General features: G+C 39.0%; 1 protein-coding gene across 1 annotated transcript in view; it reads left to right on the plus strand.

Moving 5' to 3' along the window:
* Positions 1 to 15403, plus strand: part of TCF4 (transcription factor 4) — a 326213-nt gene that overhangs the window by 256222 nt on the left and 54588 nt on the right.

Here is a 15403-nt window from a genome sequence, read left to right on the forward strand (position 1 = left end):
TCTTCCTGCACACAATGGGGGATTATCACAGGGGAAGGCAGAACACTGAGCCTGTGGAGATCCATTAAAGTTAGTGGGGCTCTGCATGTGTACAGAGGTCTCCCTGTATGGATCTGATTGCAGAATAGGAGTCTTAGAGTACATCTGCACTACCTGTTGGATCGGCGGGTAGCGATCGATCTATCGGGGATCAATTTATCACGTGTAGTATAGAAACGATAAATCGATCCCCGATCACTCTCCCATCGACTGCTGAACTCCAGCTCAGCGAGAGGTGGAAGTGAAGTTGACAGGGGAGCAGCGCCCATCTATCCTGCACTGTGAGGACGTGAAATAAGTGATTCTAAGTCAATCTTAAATATGTCGACTTAGCTATGCTATTCTCGTAGCTTAAGTTGCCTATCTTAGATTGACCCCCTGCCAACCTCAGTGTAGACCAGGCCTTAGGCAATGGCTGGGCTAGACAGCTTACAGCCACATAGCCACGAATGCAGCTGTGCCACTGTAGGGCTGCGAGTGCAGATGCGCTAGAGTATAAACAAACAGGAGAGAGCTCTCCCATCAACTTAATTACTCCAGCCCCCAGGAGCAGTGGTAGCTGTCAGTTGGAGAAGCTCTGCCACCAACATAGCACTGTCCATCCAGTGCTGAGGTTGGTTTAACTTTACATTGCTTAGGGGGATAGCTTATTCACTCCCCTGAGCGATACAATTTACACCAATGCAAGCTGAAGTTTGCACATAGCCTTAGTAACAAGTTAGGTGTCTATAGGAGTCTCACTAATGGATGCTGCTGAGCGCCTTAGCTAAATCAGCACATACCCTGATTTCACCCCTCTCCTAACCAGCATTGTCACTTTTGGCCCATGCTGGTCTCCTGTAGCCATCCTCATATCTGAGGGATTTGGGCTGCTTCATACTGCCACTGCCTCCTCCACTGGTGGACCTTCTGCTTAGGAGCCTTTACACTGATGTCAGTGGAAGCCAGAGTAAATCAAGGCTGAATAGCCATACATCTCTAGTCAGTTCTTTGGGGTTCAAGCATGTCAGTTCCATCGTTTATTGTATTCACCCATGAAAGCTCATGCTCCAAAATGTCTGTTAGTCTATAAGTTGCCACAGGACTTCTTATTGTTTTAGCGTTACTTTATATTCTCTGGGCCATTGACTTCAATGGAGCTATGCTGATTTACAGTAGCTAAGAATCTGGCCCTCTGATGTTTAGAGGACATAAAACATGATTTGCAGGAATTTCTTGGGGTTTTTTTGGGCAAATAGATAAGCTCTAATTTTCGAATTGTATATTCTTCAGGCCACTTGATCATGCTGTGCTAGGTAGATAATGACCAGTGCCACTGGAAAATTGCAGGATTAAGGCTCATTTCTTTCAGAGAAATTTTGGAGAAAAATATGGTCAGATGTCTGATACAGTCACTGTCTTTGCATACATTTGTAAAGAGACCGTAGCAAATAAGAAACACAAAATGGTTCTCAATAAATCAGGTGGGGAAAAAAAGCTATGAAGTTGATATAGAAATGAAGTAAAATAAATGAAATGCTCATCTTTCTTTTCTCTAATTCTGCTGGGAACTCCTTTTTTAAAAGGCTTGGGGATGTGCTAATTTAAATTAAATGTGAATAAGAATTTATATGTGACAACCACCCCTGAATCTCTGCAGATGGCACCTTATTCTTTTCATAATCACTTTTATTTCTGTCTCTCATTCTTTGTCCTTTGCCTACTCATTTATTCCTTCACTTTCGGTTTGATGCTGACTTGCTGAGCACCTACAACTGCTATTGAAATAATTGGAATTGCAGGATGCTCATCATCTCTCAGGATCAACCCCTAATTTCTCTCACCCGTTACATCTTTCTCTTCATTCTTGCATGCACTGTTGCATTCCACTCCCTGCCTTTGTCCGTCTCTTTCCTCCTTGTTCCTCTCCTCTGTATTTCTTGGCTTCCTTTTTGCTTTACTTTACTTTACTTTACTTTACTTTTTGGCTTTCCCTTCCATATCTCTGTTGCCTTCCCACGCGTGCTCTTCCTGATCCATGCTCCTCAGGATCCTTTTCCGAAATATGCCATAGCTAGGGCACTTCCTTTCCATTAACCAAAAATGAGGGTCGCAATCTTAAAAATAAGGGTTACACCCTAAAGTAATGCATTAATTTAGCCATTTCCTTCACTCTTGCCACTTCCCAATATATAAATTGGCTTTTGTGGAGGCAGTAACTCTTGTCTGTGACTGACAGAGGTCTGGTTTTGGTGGGAATCATTGTCTTTGCTTGTTTCTCTGCTGCCTCTATTTTGTTTTCTGTGTTCTGGGTTTTCTCTTCTTCCCATCTCTCCTCCCCAGATGCTTTCACTATTAGACAATAACAGCAATTTTAGTGTCTACAAGAAGCATGACCAGTACCTAATGCTGGAAATGTTGCCAGCATCTGACATCTGAGGCTAATAGCATTTCTTGGGCAAAATTCCTGCTATTTTTCACAGGATTAACTCTGTTGGAGTTAGTGGAGTTACTCCCAATTTACATGGGTGGTGTAAAAATAGTAGATTAAGCCCCTGATGTCTAATTTGAGTTCTCTCTGGGATAGTGCCCTAACCTTTCCCAGGGAAGTAAAAATAACATCTCAGACTCACATATGCCATTTCTTCCTCCCTCCTTCTCTCCCAAGATCCCAGTTACTCTGAAGATGAGGAACAAGCACAATTTTGGTGGGAGGCTATGCAGACATGATCACTCTAACCAGCAGCCAAAGTCTGTTTACCATCCTATACCTCTCTACAGTCTCCAAGTATTATTTCATTTGGGTGACATGAAGTTTCTCGTCTCCATCTATATGAATTTTGTTCTGTGGTGCTGCCTATTTGTAGGTTTCATTACTGGTGATGCTGAAAGACTTCTGAGATTCCACCTTCTTTCCCTCCCTGTTTGCCCCCTCTCTAAGTTGTTCCCTCATTGCCTTCACACCTGTTTTGATTTGTATACTGAGAACATCACTTTGGTATTTGTTCTCCTCCTTATTTTGCAATCCCATTTTTACCTCTAAGCTTTGTCCTCCCATTATTCTCTCTTTTCCTTTCTGCCTCATTTTCCCCTTTCCCTCATTCTCTTAACCTGGTTTGTTCTCCCTTCTTCTTTTTTTTTCTCACAATTCATTGCCTTGTCTTTTCTTCATCCTCTTTTTCTCACTGTTCTCTCTCATCCTTCTCCATTTTCTTCCTCTAGTGCATATTAGAAGGAACTCCAAGCTCATTGGACCATTTGGGAAACTACACCTTCTAATAATCTTATTTTCCAGGAGTACTTATGAAACATTAGGGAGAAGGGTACAGCCTGCCAATTGGGTCTGTCAAAGCTGGGGAACAATGGAGCAATGGAGGAAACTGCAGAATCAGTTGTTAAAGTGTATCTGCAATTTCCAAGCCTCCGTAGTAACAACAGAGGATGATGGTATTTGTACATATACTACTTTGGTGGTAATTTGGGAAAGTATGACAGTATAGAGAAATGGCAGAAAGAAGTCAGTCTGAATAAAAACTATCCAGTCCATTTATGTTGTTGTTTCTTTTTTAGAATGTATATTACAGCATAGGGATGACATAATGTTGTAATTTAAAAAAAAATTAATTGACCCTTCTTTAACTTAGGCCATTCACAAGATGTGTAGTATTCAATAGTTCCATCTGGAAAATGTTTTAACTCCACTGGATCTATGGAGTTACAGCATCGTATAGGGTGGGATAAGAAAAAAAAGACAGTTAATGTTTAGTGTATGTTTCAAATAAGACAGTTGTTTGTGTAGAAGTGACTGATGGTGCAATTGGAAGAAACACTGCTCAGCAGATGGGTGGTTTGGTCCAGATCTTTATGTTTCACCTCAGAATGAGCTGTGGTTTATAAAACTGGCACTTTGCAGGAACTTTTTTGAATCTACACCAATCTCTACAAATTTCTGCTCGATCACATTAGTGCAACAAAAAACAAAACAACAAAAACAACCCAACACCATGCACAGCAGCATGCTATACTGCTAATTTTGTTAAAGTCAGAGGAATCTGAGAAATGTACTGGACGCTCACAATCATTATACAGGCAAGACTTCCATATGAAAAGAGCAGTTGTTCGGACAATCCCAGTCAGTTTGTTGGTAGAAAACAGTGACACATCTAAAAAGCTTTAGCAGAGGAGATTTCAGAGCATCATGGCTAGAGCACTACACTAATTCTACTTGTAATAAGTTTATGATGAGGGTTATTGTTTCTGTTGTTATTATCACCAGCAGGAGCGCAGACAATGGTGAGAAGTGAAACTGTTTAAAACGTACAATCTAAATTTAACTTTTTTTGGTACTCAGCATAAGGTTGCAGGAGAATTCATGTTAATTAAAGAATGTGGTGCAAAATGTGAGGCAGAGACCCATCCTCGATTTTGTGATCAGACTCGCACCTGCATTCATTTTCTGCAGTGCTCAGCAGCCTTCTTCATTAACCCTGGGCAACCTTTAACCTCCTGTTCGCCCCCAGGGCTTTACTTTTGCCAGTGAGCCCTTTTTGGCTTTGTGACTTACAGGTGGTTACTGTAGCTATGTACACTTGTTTTTCATGGTGCACCGTGCACTTAACGACTCAGTGGGACCTGCAATTTCATACCTCTCATGGGGGTGGGGTGGTTTGCATGTGCTTTTCTATTTTGTGGCTCATATGGTATCAATTACTTTATTCGATGGCAACGCCAAGCCCTAGGCCTTTTGCATGTTTGTCCTGTGAGAAAGATCTGGAAGAGCCGACATCTGGTTTTGATTGCTGCAATTGCAGGTTGATAGAATAAACGCAGGGTGAGGTGGGTGGGTTTTCCTTCCGGCCCTTTCCACTCTGGGCTGGTAATGCGCTTCAGTTGTGGAGCTGGTCTTTTCATCATCTCACTCCTCCCCCACTCCCTCCAAATAACCAGCAGCAACATGTGGCCCAAATTAGGGACCTGTGATTTAAAAAAGCTTCCTTCTGCTGGAAACCTAGAATAGGTCAGTCCAGAAAATGGAGAATCTGCTCATAACATGTGGAAAAGGACAAAATGATTTTAACTAAAAGTCAGGGAAAGTTGTCCCTACATTAGCAAAATAGGCAGCGCTAGGGAGAATGAATAAAGGGGCTAATGAAATGCGTGTTTGTTTCCTTTTGGAGGGGCAATGCTAGAGCTGACTCATCTACCCAATATGGGTGAATCTTAGCTTTACTGAACTAGAGACAGTAGGGGGTACCCAGAAACTATCTCCTCATTACTGCTGCTCAGCAGGGATTGTATATATAAGTGTGCCTAGGGAAGGACTAGCAGAGTGGGGAAAAGCAGGCAAAGTGATTATATAGGAAGAAATAGTGACTTTTCAATGTTGCTGATTAAAGTGTTTTGCTTTACAACATTTATGTGTTGATTGTGCTTCCAAGCCAGCTTTCCTTGCGTTGCCACCCCACAGACGTGCAGTGCTCACTGTGTGCCTCTTCATATCCCTATTTATTTTAAGTCTTCCACCAAAAATTAGGAATTCAAATAGGCTGAAAAGTTAATGAGGAGTCTTGTTTGAAAATAGTGCTGTGAGCAACCTCATTCATACGAACTGAAAACAGAAAGCCATGACCAAAAAAAGTTTAACTGCATCCAAAATACAAATCACAGGGGTGGGGAATGAGACCTGAGCGTCCAGTTACAGCAACTCAGGCAGAAAATGATGGTCAAATTCTTTATCCACTTCTTATTTTGGAGGTCAATCTGTACCATATCCAAAACCAATAGCCATCATAAAAACTAGAGATCCGTCAAAGGGGAATTTTACAAGAAGAGGGGCTCTCCTGCAGAGAGAAACTTCTGCAGTGGATGTTTATTACTTTCTCAGGTATTTGCTTAAGAGAGTTTTTCTTTCTGTATGAGGCTGACATCTGCTAGTGCAGCCCAGATCATTTTGATGAGTAGGCTTATTCTTTTTGACAGTCCTGATAGCCATTACATTATGCCATTTAAGTAAGGTTCTTATAATTTAATAAATGTTCTCTTTTGAAATCTTCATATTAAGGGAGTTTCACCATGTATTAGGATCTGTAGACTGATAGGTTATTCTGTTCTCAAATGTTTCCTTATATCAGGTCTATTTGAAGTGGATTTCACTGTATCCAGAAATATGTAGCCTTAAATCAATACTGTATTTTACAGCTTGCACTTCACGTTTGAGCTTGGCATGCAAAGCAATATATTTTGTTTAATTTGTCATCCTATGTGAAGGCCAGACTGATGGCTTGCTGTGTTTTGCCTTGTGTTGACGCCAGAGTTCTCATTGCCATAGCATCATGGAAGGGAAGCCCTTAGCCACAACTGGGAAACAAGGATTGCTTTTCTCTGTACAACTCCTGAACAGAAAATGTTGAGAGGTATTTTAGTGTGAGAGAAGAATGAGAGTCCTCTGGCTATAGTACAACCCAGGCTTGAGAATGGAAAAGAGGGAGTTAAATTTATATGGGAAAAATGATGGCCAAGGTTGAAGGGGTATTTGAAAACCTTATGATTTCTGCTCAGACATAGTTTCTAAACACCTACTCCTGCTTGTCAGCAAAAAGTCTGATGAAAAGGTCTTCACAGGGATTTAGGGTACAACATCCAACACAGTAAAAGGTGTAGTAATTTGTACTTACATAGAATCTTTCATTTAGGGATCTCAAAGCCCTTTACAAATGTGCTGGTACTGTTATGCCATTGTTTACAGATGATGATGCCGGGGCATAGAGAGGTTAAGTCACTGTGGTCACACAGTGAGTTAATGAGAGAGTCAGGTACAGAACCCATGATGTCTGACTTCCGATCTCTGTTCAAACATTAGCCCACATTGTATACTGCCTTAAATGATAGTGTTGTAGGATATGAATTAACTGCCTTTTACTTGCTTTTGTATTTCCCAAGGCTGCCTGTTCTTTTTTAGTAAACTCTCCAGCTGTACAATTCTTTTCTTCTATCGTACTGAAGTTTTTGTTACATAGCAGCATCCTGTATATACCATGGACTTTTCCCCAGGTACCCATTTGTCTTTGGAGTGGTCTGCAGTGACAGTATTTCAACACTCCGTGGTCAGTCTTAGCTCCTCATCATAAGGAGGCAGTCTTTTCAAAAGACAGATAAACCTTTCTACTGATATCCCAAACTCTGGAAGCTCACCTAATTCCTACTTAGCATTTTTCACCTGATCAGTAATAGCAGAATAAGAAACTTTCAAATGTAATAGACTTCATGTGTTAGGCCCCTCACATGAGTCAGTTTAGTGGAAAAAAAAGAAAACATTTTGAAACATTTAGTTTACCGCTGTAATTAGTATTAATAAATTAACTAATAACTAACCTTATAGCTGCTGTAACATATTCTAGAGATGTTCAGCCCATTCATTTTTGTTTCCTTCATGATAGTGATCATGTGATCACTGGAGTTCTTCCCCTCCTAAGACCATCATTCCATTATTATACATTGAATTCAGTTTGGCTCCCCTCCATCTTTTATTGATCCAGATCTGAAATTTCACTGCATTTCACTAGTATTAATCTAGAAGTTTTGTTTTTGCTATTTCAAAAAGAATAATAGGTTATCTACAGTTGAAGGAATGAATAGAATCATAAGACTGGAAGGGACCTCGAGAGGCCATCTAGTCCAGTCCCCTGCACTCATGACAGGACTAAGTATTATCTAGACCATCCTTGACAGGTGTTTATCTAACCTGCTCTTAAAAATCTCCAATGATGGAGATTCCACAACCTCCCTAGGCAATTTATTCCAGTGCTTAACTACCCTGACAGTTAGGAAGTTTTTCCTAATGTCCAGCCTAAACTGCCTTGGCTGCAATTTAAGCCCGTTGCTTCTTGTCCTATCCTCAGAGATTAAGCAGAAAAATTCTTCTCCTTCCTCCTTGTAACAGCCTTTTACTGACAAACTGTTATCCTGTTCCCTTTTAGTCTTCTCTTTTTCCAGACTAAACAAACCCAATTTTTTAAATCTTCCCTCATAGACCATATTTTCTATACTTTTAATCGTTTTTGTTGCTCTTCTTTGGACTTTATACAATTTTCCACATCTTCCCTGAACTGTGGCGCCTAAATGTCCAATATCCCTTTCTAGCCTTACTAATCAGTTCTTTTCACTAACCTTACGGCAGTGTTTCCCAAAAAATTAAAGGAGAAAAGAACATTTGGAATTTCCAGGCTGGCTTCCAAAATTTAACATCATGTGATAATTCTTTCATTATGTCACATTACATAGTGCCTTCTTCAGAACTTTCCCATCATGACACAAAATCATTTTTTAATTCAGAATGTCATGTGTTAAAATATTTGGATCTATAATGTATTTTCTGTGAACTCAGCAAACCAACTGTACACATCTGTAGTTCCGCAATCATCCTATTCTACTACAAGTTGGCCAGTTTTTCTTTCAAAAATTTGGATTGAGTTATTGAGTTGATTTTTGTTTTTCAATAATTATTCAGTATAATTTATGTGCCTCTTTAAATAATGACATAGAAACGATTGCAATTTCAAAAATTTAGCTGGCAAACTTTTATGGGTGGATAAATCTGAAAAAAGATATCAAGGTTTCTGAGATTTTTAAAAATGATTGTGTAGGGGGGGATATTGGAAGAATGGCAGGGAGATGCAGGCTACTTAGAATATTCCATATTCACAGAAGCTAGTCATCTCCTTCATTCACTTTCTTTCCTGTTGAAAATATTGCGTCCCTATGATATAATGAAAAGCAAATCTGTAGCCGTCTTTACCTTCTTGTGTCAGGGAGCATGCATCTTTGCTCTTAACTAGTATCATGATGTCAAGTTGAAGGATGAAAAGCAAAGGCTGGAACTCAGTAGTGTTTTAAAGGTCTGACAATATAATGGGTGTTTTGTTTGAGTAAATGTTGCCAGATCAGGCTCCCTTTCAGTAAATACAGGATCAGGACAGCTCTCTGTAAGATCTTGAACTCTGCTAGTTCGGCCAGGCACAGCAAGATCTGGGTTACTTTATATGAATCCAGTGGCTTTCACTTTGTAAAACTATACAAATCTGTCTGACAATGGTCACTCACACCCATTTTCCCAGTTTCATGACATTTTGTAAGTTAGTATTTATTTTGGATATTTTCCCATCACTTCCCTACATAGAAATCTTTCTGCCCTCCTTTCCTCCATTCAGTATTTTTGTGTCCTTCACCCCTTAACTGGCAAAACCAGACTTTCACATGCAGAAGTTGCCAGCTTGGCATTTACCAAAGTTTTACTCATAGTTTTTGCATAAGCCCTATGAAAAGTGAAAAATCCCATGTTTCCTTTGCTAAGAAAAATGTTTTGGCCCAGCTTATTTCTGATCATTGCCCTGGTGAGTTTCCTATATTAAAAACTGGTTAATGTTGGGATGTCAAATCTGGAAGATGAAATGTGTCTGTTTCTATTATACCTGTTGGATGAGTGATTTTTCCAAGCAAGTGCAAATCTAGGATACATGAAAGCTTGACTGTACCGGTCAAGACGTGTTGAGAAACACTGGCATATGGTTTTCTCTAAATCTGCTTAGAGTGCTAATGTCATGAATTCTGGTTATTTTCAGAATGTTTCCCCATCAATATTCAGAAGGACTCTCCTACACAAAAGGACTCCTTGGACACATACGCCACGTATGTTGTCTAAGGTCCAGTGATGTGAAATCTATGGTGGAGATGTTCCAATGCATAAATGGCAGGTGCCTAACACACATTGACTGTCAGTGGGAGTTGAGCACCTAAGTACAGTTTGTGCCATTGAAAAACATCCTACTTGTAACTAGGAAATCTTTGGTCCTCTGGCAGTATATTCTGGATTTCTTTTCTTTTTTTTTTTTTTTTTGGTCTGGCTCTTTACACTTGCTGTGTAAAATTGTCTGTTTGTCACCAAAAAGCATGGTGGGTACCCATGGCAGAGTAGTAGCTAGAGTATTAGTTGTATGCAGTCAGGCTGAAATTCAGTTTCATGTAAGCCTACTGTTGAAGGCTTGAAAGGGCAGGCTTGAAAGGGCAGCAGAGTCCTGGCCATGATCTATATTTATATAGGGCCAACTGCCATGCCACACAGGAATTGTCTCCCCTGCAAAAAGTGGCCATGGAAGAGTTGTAAAGCTCACCCAACACCATGGCAGTGGTTTGGGATAATGAATTTAGTCCCTCAATTCACTCTTTACTCGGGTTCTGTTTGTGGGTTCAAGAAATATTAAATTCACCCTCCATCTGTTAGATGCTTATAGGTACCATCTTTAATCCTGGTTATGGAGCCAGCTCCCAAATGGACTTGCAGTAGGACAAATGGAACCAGAAAAAAGGAACGTTTCATCTGGTCCAAATTTGGAAGAATTATATGTTGGCACATATTCAGATATGGTCAAGTTGCTCAGGTGTCTGTCAGAGGCCCTTTCTGTGATGCACCATCTCAAAAGTAATAGCAGATGTACAGAGTCTGCTAACTTAGTGCCAAGACCAGGAGAAATACAAGTGTTCAAATAAAGTAGTGGTTGAAGCTTTAGGCCAGGAAGCATAGTAAAGATCAGCTTCAGAAGTAACTTAAATGCTAATACCAGCACCATAGTGGATCAGGTTAAATTTACTATTAGTTTTAATCACAATGATTTTTGAAAATGCATAAAAAGTCCTGTGGAGCATGACTTATAGTCTACACAGTAATATCTAAGTCTCCTTGTTTAATTGAACTGAATTTATTTTTGAATTAAAGACATTTGAGAATTATTTTGTGGTTCAGATAAAGGAGGATGTACTACCTGGCTACATATAAATTTGTATATGCTACATGTATAAATTGTATTGTGTATCTACATGTCTGTGTATATATGTATATATTTCATCTGCACTTACATATTCAGAGGTAATATACTAATTATTTTGTTCAGCTACTTACATGTACATATCATGCTGTTGGACACAGTATAGTTGGTAAAATTTTCAAAAACAGCTAAGGGCTTGTCTACCTGGTGGGGTAATGTATACTGTGGGGGTTGCAGTTTCTAAAGGGCATCAAGGTGTAGCTCATTAGTTGGTCCATGAAGATTCTGCTGATGCTCACTGAACCTTCCCTGATGTGTGTAAATGTAATGCTCAGGAACCTTCAGTGAGCACCAGCAGGATCTACATGGACCAATTAATGAGCTACGCATTAGTGCCCTTTAGAAATCACAGTTTCTTAGTGTGCATTACCCCACCATGTAGACAAGCCCTAAGTGAAAATCTACCCAGAAGTTTCACCTACAAAACCTGGAGTTGTGAGCAAAAGGAACCATCAGCATAAGCAGTTGGTCAACTTGTGTGCACAAATGGGATTTTGCAGGGGGATTTTGTGGTTGCAATTTGTGCATCCACATTTAAAAATTTGACTTTGTAGTTTTGTGATCTGTATTGTTAGCAAATAATGAAGTGAATCACAGGCACAAATTAGTGAATAAGTCAATCAAATGAGTGTGTGTGTATGTATATATATATATATATTCATTTCCCTCAGGAGTGTTTGATAATACAGTTACAATGCAGTACTTTTCATATTTATTAAAGAAGACTCGTGAATCTGTTGCTTCTGTTTTAACTTTTTTAAAATAAAGCTACATCTTTGAAATGTAGTTTGAAATAATTATCAGCATGAGCAAATGAGCCAAGACAAGGAGATGTGAGGGGGGAAAAGCTGGAATACACATGGAGCATTTTGTTTTAACATATCTTCGTTCTATTTTTAAATACCCTAAAAAAGAGATATTTATTTGTCATTTTTATAAAATCAATTTTGTAAACATACATATTGGACCAAATTCAGAGCTGATGTGTAAAGCGGTGTATGGTACGTGTGGAGAAGTAAGTCCAAGGAAGTCCAGTGAATCCACTTTGAACTTTGGCAGGTATAAATTACAGTGGAAACAGGAGGATGTGTTTAGTTGTATTTCATACCACACTCCTCTTGTGCAGTGCTATTCATTTACACCACTTTATACACTGCCTCTGAATTTGCTGCAGTAAGGTTTTTTTGCCATTTCATGGCTTTGAGTTTCATCATATATTGTAAAACTTTCATTAACAGGAAATCTTCAGGTCTTCTGTTGCCTAAGGTTCACACAAAACACATCAGATTTACAAGACCACATGTGTTGGAAGAACTTTCTAAATTTAGGTTCTTGTGCTGGTTCCCTCAACCCTCAGTTCTGTGGTGTTTTGCTTTCCTACTCCATTCCATTTGATGCACTGGCAGCCTCAGAGGTCAGATCAGGATTTAGCAAGTTTTACTTTGTTGCTGCTAGCACACAGAGAAGAACATAAGGGAAGCAGTGGAGGTAGCTCAGCAGAGAAGGGGAGGTTATGAGAGGTGCTGGAAAGGGAGGAACATAAGAAGGGGAACAATGAGATGGGGAAGCTGGGAAGCCAGAACAAGTAAAATGGAGGAAGAAGAGATGTGAAAATATCTGATTGGTAAAAAGGCTTCCACTTTAGATTATAGTTAATTCTTCAGAATGCTTCTCCCTGCAAGTTAAGGTACAATATGTGATATATACAAAATGTTCTAAAATAGAAATGAAACTGCATTTGATTTTACTCTTAAAAGTATAAAATACTTCATTTTGATTTGTTTCTTCCCTGAAAACTGTGCTAACCTCTGGCATAGAGATCGTTGGCTTTAAATGTGGGGCTATTTTCTTGCAGACTTTAGTCCACCAATTAGGGGAGAAATGGCACCTTTTAATTGCAGCAGATCAATCTTTTATCTCTTACTAGCAGAGATAAAAATAGTCCACTCTTTATAGATTGGTCTTTTGTTTACTTAAGTACAAAGGGGTTCCATGCTTACTGCTTCTGCAGAGCTTCATTGCTATCATTGTCCTCTCCTGAATAGTAACATTAAATTAGAGCTACATTCAGTCAGAAGGTCGAGGAGTAACACAAAGATGACAAGGCAGGTAAGGGAGTTACAAAGAGAAAACTCCTCTTTTTCAAAGGTCAGCCTTTCTGCAAAGGTCAGCTTGGGCCAGAGTAGCTAGCTGATAGCTGTTTAGTGGGTTATGTGAAAGCAGTTAGTGGTCCTATTCCAGTTCCTAACTGGCCTGCTTGTTCACAGATTCAGCAGAAAAGCCACAGACTGATTAAGTGTGAAACTGAACGGCAAGACTGGTGCTTCCAGGTCAGCATTGAAGCATGTTGGCAAGGCAGTGTGAGGAAGTGTGCAGTGTCCCTCACATGTTCAGTGGCTAGATGTGTTCAGACTCCAGAACTGTTCATCTAGCACCTTTCATGAACACGACATTCACAAAAGGAAAGATTTTAAAAATCCAGTAGCACCTACCCTTTTTAAATAAGTAAAGTCAAAGGTGTAGGAAAAAGTTATAGAGCGATGTAACTGGATGGGTGGAGGGAGATAGGCACTGAAGAATCTATTTCAAACTGTAAAGAATCTTTATATAACATTGCTTACATCTTTATCTAGTTCCCACATGTTCTTGTAATTTAAGAAACCATCCTACTGTTAACCGCCCCTGCTTTAAAAAAAGCAACAGAACTATGTTAATGTACTGTAAAATGAACACCATTTAAAAACTTTATTAATCACACACAGTAGTTAAATATATCATAGTATTTGTGGGATAATGAAAGTTATAGTAAAGATAAATACCACAATGCAGTACACCTTAATTTTAATATTAATCACTCTGTAATTCGTTGCTTATTTTTTAAAAATGTAGCCATATAAGCCTTCTCCAATATATGTGTTTTTTCAGTCAGTATACACTAGTCGAAGGTTACATTGTTTAAAGGTGTGAGAAGTCTCTGAAGAGTGTATAAGTTGAATGACCAGTAAACTCCCTTCTGTATCATTTCTTCTTTCTGACATTTATCTTATATTACTGTGCTACCATATAGTAATTATATTGTAGTATATCATCTGTTATTCCTCCTTCAGATCTATCTTTAACCTGAAGCAGTTGTTTTAGCATTAAATCTGACATCAAGGACTTCTAAAAATCCCTGTCATCTCTTTATTATCACTCTCTAAATACTATCAACAAGATACATTAAGCAGTTCCAGGGGAATTGATTTTTGGCTATTGCTGACAGGCCTTTGGTCTAGATTTGTTTGTGCTCTTCTGTTTGGAGTCTTACTGTTTCCGTTTGCTTTTACTAGAAATCTTCAAACAAATATTAAGATGTTCTGATTCTGTGACTGGCACTTTGCTTACAGTAAGCTGAATGAAACTACATAAGTAGTATCTGGATATTAAATACCTTTCTGTTTCTCATGATTTTGCTAGGTGCTGAGTGCCCTGAATTGATGTCAGTAGGAGCTGAGGGTACCCAATACCGTGAAGGCTCTAAATTGGGGGGAGGGGGAACCTGATGTGCATATAGAGTTTATCTTTTAATTTTATTATTTAGTGCACTGTGCACCTTACATAAAGACCCCACAGGATAGTTTGAAAATGTGTGTAAAAAATTTCAACAAATCTTTGTATTTTCATATGTGTTTGCATGCATCTTATTTAAATACATATGTACAGGAAAAATTCTTGCAGAAGTGCTTAGAGCCTGATTCTGCCAACCTTACTTAGGTAGAGTAGTCCCTTACACATCAGGTAGCCTTGCTGAAATCAACAGGACAACTTTCAGAATAAGTTACTCAGCATAAGGGTGGCTCTTAGTTTTCTGTTCATTTTGTTGAGAGAAATCATTTGATTTCTCTTGTAATGTTTGTGAGATGCAGATGAGCATAGGTGGGATTTTTTTCTAACATTGCTTGCAGTTGTATTTTATTGGTGGATTTCTCTTTTCCTTTGCTGTGACCTGTGAATGTCAGAGTAGGCTGTCTGCCAATTTTGTGATCTGCTGCCTGCTTCAAAATGGAGGCAGGAAGGTATCCATTTTCATCAAGAAGATGACAGTGCTTCAGTCTTCCTGACCATCTGGAGAGAGGAACTTTTTAATCAGAAACAAAAAATTGAGGATTTAATATACATATATAATATATAAATTTAGCAAAAGAAAACTCAAAGTTAAACTACACCTTCTGAGTGCAGACTTTTTTTCTTTTATGTTGTTCTGGTTAACACAACAAGAAAATACAAGGACTATTTTTGTAAAAAGCTAGTTAGAGAACTCTCTGGTGTATTAGTAAACAAATGTAAGTAAATTAGTTTTTTGGCACACATACTAAGTTTATTGCACACACAAATATAATATAAAAAAGAAGGTTTTTCCCCCGATGCACACACATGCTGTGTTGGTGGTCTTGTGTAAATCCAGGTTTTTAATAGTGTTTTCAAGCTGCTCTGCAAAGACCTAGTAACATGGGAATTTAATATCCCAA

This window comes from Gopherus evgoodei, chromosome 6 (genome assembly GCF_007399415.2).
Source record: "Gopherus evgoodei ecotype Sinaloan lineage chromosome 6, rGopEvg1_v1.p, whole genome shotgun sequence".
NCBI classification, from domain to species: domain Eukaryota; kingdom Metazoa; phylum Chordata; order Testudines; family Testudinidae; genus Gopherus; species Gopherus evgoodei.